We start from the raw sequence: 6,581 nt of genomic DNA, 5'->3' as shown, positions 1-6,581 counted from the left end.
TCAATAACAAGTGGCACGCATAAGCCACAGTTTGCAGAACTCTGCTTTACAAAAACATCGGTCAAAGTTTTATATACCTTTTGTGTTACTCACACTTAAAAAATCATATGGATTAGATTATATATATTAGAATCTTGAAAAAACTGTGGTTTTTCAAAATAACACAATAAGGAAAAGGCAGGGAAGCAGCTAATGCCATGAAATCCACATTAATAATCCTGTCTTTCCTAATTGCTTTGAGGCCTCTTATTACCTTGAACTACCTCTGATCCAATCAGATGGCAAATGCCTCCTTTCACAATACAGCATGGTGCTGCCGAGCACTGCTGCTTCACTTGACCTGAAACGTCACAAAAGACCAGGTGAGACTACAGAATACTAGGTGAAATGTTCATATAGATATGCTTTATATTTTTTTCCAAGATCTATTCCTACAAAGGTATAAATAAAATAAATTTTTATGAGTTGCAGTAACTTCACAGTAAAAAAGAATAACTCTGCTTAATTATTTTTGAACTGAAAATACAATGTATTTTACTAGGCTTCTTATTTCTGATTAAGTTTTATTTTTTGCAGTTCTTTTTATCATAAAATAAGGTTTTAGTCTTTATAGCAATGCTTGGCAATCTTTTCTGTAATATACCAGTTAGTAACGATTTATGACTTCGCAGGTTTTACAGTCTCTGTCTCAAGTACTCAGCTGTGCGTGTAGTACAAACACAGACACAGAAAATACACAAACCAACAGGTGTGGCTATGTTCCCATCAATATTTATTTTCAATAACAGGGCGGCACCCATAAGCCATAGTTTGCAGAACTCTGCTTTACAGAAACATTACAGAAGCAAATAATGGTTTCTTTGTTAACCAATAAAGTAAAAGAAAATGAAAAATCAGCAAAATTAAGTTACTTCCTCCGCAGTTTGGTAGCATTAATATTTAGACCACATTCCAAACCATCTGACTTGGTTTAGTACTTTTCTCTAATATATGCCAGAGTACCATAAAGCTCTCTCTCTAGGGAGGCATGTTGTTTTCCTGTCCTTAGGCCCTACAATGGTGTGCAAGGGTGCAGGCTATGGTGAGTAGGGCAGGACAATCACCAGGACCCTGGATGGCATGCTTGGGTGCCAGTGGGAGGTGACCTGGGCCTGTTGTCAGACTTCCTGATGTTGCGTGCATACGGCCGCAGTAACAGTTGAGGCAGCATGATCCCCAGGCCCCGGGAAGCATGCTTGGGTGATGAGTGATATGAGAGCCTGTCCTCAGGACACAGAACAGTGTCCGGACAGGCCAGCCCCAGGACCACTGGAGGGAGGCACATGTAGATGCTTGGTGGCCCTGCTTCGTGTGGAAGGTTTAGAGGTTTGCTGTCAGTGGCAGTGGCCCCAGGCGAGTGGTTTTCAGAAACTGAGGAGTGTGCGTTTTGGCTCCCTTGGTCCTGAGGGCAGCCTCCCTGGTGTGGTGCACTGCCTGTTCCTTACTGCACCACTGAATTCAGCACATGGAACAAAGTTGCAGCCCTCTGGGTGGAAATGAGGACATGTCAGCAGGCATGTCCTGGGATGTGGAGATGCAAGGCCTTCGGGCCCCAGAACAGGATACAGTCTGGTTGTGGCTGGGCTCTCAAAACAGTGATGCGCTGCAGCTCTTTGAGTCTTGGGAGTGTTCGCTACCTAACCCAACTGAGGCCATTTGCATGATTGCAATGGAAAGTCATACAAGGAAACACAGGGGTTTTGTAAAGGGAAAGGTTTATTTTTAGTAAACTATCAAAGAAATGGGAAAAATGTTCAAATTTGTCTCTCAGATCTGGGGGTTGGGGCAGGTTTTATAAACAGAAGGTAATGAGGTGTGATCTGACTGCTTCATGCCATGAGGTGATGTCAGGGCTGGATCTGATCAGATCACAGATTAAGCCCTAAAGTGTCTGCTGCTTAATTCAGCCCTGCTCCTTGGTCCAAGCACTTAGGTTCCACCGTGGTTGCATGCTGAGTGAATCTGGGCATGCTCAGGTAATATAACTTGAAACCAGGAGTCCGTGACAACAGTAAAACAATGCATTACTTTATTTCACAAACTTGAAACACATTGGGCTGGTTCTGCAGTTTCAAATCCCCTTTTTGTTGTTGTTGTTCATTTTCTCAATCTTGAGGGAGAATGGGCGATAAGCACTCTAGCACTTCCTGCTGATTAGGCCACAGGCCTTGGTTAAAGGAATAAAATTGTTTAGCGCTGTGCTGTGAGACTTCCCTGATATCAGGGTTATGTTTCAGAAGGAGTTGTTTGGTTCAGTTTTAGGAAAATACACAAAATGTTAGCAACTTAAATATTATCTGTTCCAGAGAACAGAAAGAATGCTCAGGCTTTCTAGCCAAAGATCCCACGTAGGTTCCCAGTCAGGTTTGTTCATTCAATTGAGAATTGAAACTTGAAACTCACTTAGTTATAATTGGTCAACCCAGCTGAATTCTAATTGGTCAATACAGCTAAGCCCTGACTGGGAGATGCAGGTGAGCTGAAAAACCCCCAAATAATAAGGTATGTGTTTTGGGGGAACTCAGAACATGTAGGTGACCCCTCATTAGCAAATGGCCCCTTGGCTCAACTTTAAATGTAGGCCCAGTTAGCCACTCAGAATGCATCTTGAAAGATTGGCTCAAACTTGTTGGCAGACAACATTGCATCCATCAAGGCATGGAAGTGGTAGGCTATGTGCTTCTGGCTCATCCGGGGTTGGGACAAGTCCTAACGTGTGTGATGGATTATATAGTTTACTGAGAATGACAGCAAGGAAAACTGAGCTGGCCCCCAAGCGGAAAACTGCTCAGGGCATTCTAAAATAGTGAACAGTGTATGCATAACATACACTAGTTAAACCAATTCTTTAAACATGGGACATGTGATCCTGCCCCCATTGGTCCCTTGTGGAGAATACTTTCTAGTTTGTTTTTGATCAGTGGTAAGCAGGCACCAGCTGCCTGCCTAGTTTATCTCTGTTCTACGAGAAAACACAGAACACTTGCTTGTTGATAGTAATCACCTGTTCAGAGAGAATAAATACGTGGGTCAGCGTCTGCTCAAGGATCTCAGCTCAGAAGGCTGTTAGCCCACTGATTCCACTTTGCACTGTATCTTTGTGTTTGTTTCTTAATTCCTTCAGCAATGCTGGGTTGGGGTCTCCATAACCAAGCCGGTCTCAGCACTCTGGTCTCTTCTAGGGACCAGATGATGGCTGGGCATGGTGGCTCAAGCCTGTAATCCCAGCACTTTGGGAGGCCACAGGAGATGGATTACTAGAGCCCAGAAGTTCAAAACTGTCTTTGGCAACATGCCAAAACCCCATCTCTACAAAAGATACAAAAATTAGCCATGTGTCTGTGGTCCCAGTAACCTGGGAGGCTGAGATAGTAGGATGATTGAGCCCAGGAGGCAGAGGCTGCAGTGAGCCAAGGTCATGCCATGCCACTGTACTCAACCTAGGCGACAGAGCAAGACCGTGTCTCAAAAAAAGAAAGAAAAAAAATACTTAGGCTGTTTTTAACGTTTCAATTTTTCTAAGACCATCCCTATTTTTGGCCATCACCTTATCTCTAGCTCATCTTCCAGTGCTTATCTCAAAGCCAAACCAGGAGTGAGTCTCCAGGACATTCTGACTTCCACATGAGACATAATAACAAACTTAGAACAGTACAAGAATTCTAGCATGTGTCTCCATTCCCTTCCTGAGAATTCACTTTTGCAGCTGACTTTATTTGCTAATGCATGATGGACTCATTTGCTCTGCTAAAATCAACTATTGAAACAAAACAAAATACTGAAATAGCTAAACTGCATGCCCTCCCAAAAGAAAAAGTAGGTTAAGCAGAGATTTCTGTTACATTTCTATGACATTTGGGTGGTTTTCCAGGGAGAGCTGAGAACATGCTGTGTCACTGACTGATCCCTTCTGATACACTTTTTCCAATCATGGTGAAGAAGGCCTCTCAGTTTGGGGTTGGCAGTTTAATCTGAGATAGAGCTGGACATAGTGCCTCATCTAACCCTCACTCCCAAATGTAAGACAACTGAAAAAGCACATTTGAGCACAGGAGATTTTGTTAAAGATGTGGGTGTAGAAAGGTTGTTCCCTAAGATTTCTTTGATCTCATAACTTGGAAGGGAGCCACAAGCCCTTCACTCCACAATAGTGCAGCCCAGCCCACCTCTACCTTGCTAGTTCCCATCTGTCCTCTCCCATGTTCTATCCTCTTCCCTCTACTCACTACCTGCTTTTTCAAAACAAACACAATTTCTTTAACAAAGATATTTAACGATCATTTTTTCTTGCTTAGGTTTTTGCTGACACTTAAATTCTTGAAGTCCCAGCTATGTTTCAACAGCATTTTAAATCTGTTTATAAACATACACATTTCCTCTTCTATCAGAAATTTTGGGATCAGATATTAATACATTTAACTTTTTTTTTTCCTTTTTATAATATGCCACCCCAATAGCCATTCTGCTACAAGTAAAAAGGAAACTGGGCGGGGCACAGAGGCTCACACTGGTAATCCCAGCAATTTAGAAGGCTGAGGTGGGCAGATCACAAGGTCAGGAGATCAAGACTATCTGGCTAACACAGTGAAACTGCGTCTCTACTAAAAATACAAAAAAAAAAAAAAAAATTGGCTGGGCATGGTGGCATGCACTTGTAATCCCAGCTACTCGGGAGGCTGAGGCAGGAGAATCACTTGAACCCAGGAGGCGGAGGTTGCAGTGAGCCAAGATTTCACCATTGCACTCCAGCCTGGGTGACAGAATGAGACTGTCTCAACAACAAAAAAAAAAAAAAAAAAAAAAAAGTGTATATAAAACCCGTGAGAGTTCCAAATAGTGCACAGACACCATTGGTTTGGAAACTCTGCAGCAAAATCACACACACACACACACACACACACACACACAACAAAGGCATGCAGCTTAAATTGAATTATGTATTTTGAGGAATCTGAGGTTTAGGTACTATGGGTTTATATTTTTAAAAATTAGGCTCTTCATTAGGAAAAATAGCTAATGCATGCTGGGTTTAATACCTAGGTGATGGGTGATAGATGCAACAAACCACCGTGGCACACATTTACTTGTGTAACAAACCTGCATATCCTACACATGTACCCTGGAACTTAAAATTTAAAAAGTCAGGCTCAACTGGGCACAGTGGCTCATGCCTGCAATCCCAGCACTTTGGGAGGCCGAGGCGGGCAGATCACCTGAGGTCAGGAGTTCAAGACCAGCCTGAACAACATGGAGAAACCTCGTCTCTACTAAAAATACAAAGTTAGCCAGACATGGCAGCACATGCCTGTAATTCCAGCTACTAGGGAGGCTGAGGCAGGAGAATTGCTTGAACCCAGGAGGCAGAGGTTGCAGTGAGCCGAGATTGCACAATTGCACTCCAGCCTGGGCAACAAGAGTGAAACTCCATCTCAAAAAAAAAAAAAAAAAAAAAAAAAAGATCAGGCTCTCGTTCTGCTAGAACAGAAAAGAAGTAGATCTTAGAAACAAGTTTATTATGGGGCCAAGCACAGTGGCTCACATCTGCAATCCCAACACTTTGGGAGGCCAAGGCAGGAGAATCACTTAAGTATCAAAATTCCATTTGTCTATTTTTGCTTTTGTTGGGTGCACTGTTGAAGTCTTACCCATAGAGTATTTGTCTAAACCAATGTCCTGAAGTGTTCCTCCATGTTTTTCTCTAGTATTAATAGTTTTATAGTTGCCTGGCACCATTTATGAAGAGGATTTCCTTTCTTCAATGTATGTTTTTCTCTCCTTGTCAAAAATAATTTGGTTATAGTATTTGGATTTATTTCTGATTTCTCTGTTCCATTCTACTGTACTATGTGCCTGTTTTTATTGTCAGGTCATTTTTTAGAAAACTAAAATTTAATCCACTTCACATAAGTGACATCAGGGTAAATTCCTCATGGGTAAAAGTTTTAAATGTTCCAATTTGTACATATTTTGGTGTTCAGTGCTCTTCTTTTCCTATCTCTAATCCTCTGATTTTATAATTTGGGTGCAAGTCACTCTTACCCACTGGAGTTAAGTTCTACTGAGGGCAGTAGCTGTGTCTAGTAGCATCCAGCCCAGAGCTGTGCACATAGAACATTGCTCTCTTTTCACACACATGCATATGGTTGTTTTCTAACTTGCAGGTCATGCCTCCATTCTGTATGAGACTAAGTAACCGAAGCTGCATCAATGCATCTCTGCTGCTGTGTACCCTAGAACATGCTGCTGGAGTTCTTTATGTAAAAAGCAGCTTATCATAAAATCATACCACACCTGAAATTCAGCATCTGTCCATGGGATGATAATATGTGGGACAATCTTTGAAACACTAAGCATACATAAATACATTATTGTATTGTATGATAATACTAAATTATAAATTAATTTGATCTGTGACCATCTATTAAAAGGTTATAAGGATTCCATAGACTGCAAAGCAAGTAAACTGGAAAGTGAGGAAATGTTGCTTCCTTTTACCCACCATTTAAAAGAAAAAGCCCCTAGAAAATTTTTCAAGCAGTCTC

Source organism: Aotus nancymaae, unplaced genomic scaffold, assembly GCF_030222135.1.
Source record: "Aotus nancymaae isolate 86718 unplaced genomic scaffold, 86718_ANA_hifiasm-v0.15.2.pri h1tg000007l, whole genome shotgun sequence".
In the NCBI taxonomy this organism is placed as follows: domain Eukaryota; kingdom Metazoa; phylum Chordata; class Mammalia; order Primates; family Aotidae; genus Aotus; species Aotus nancymaae.
This window is presented reverse-complemented; position numbering follows the sequence as displayed.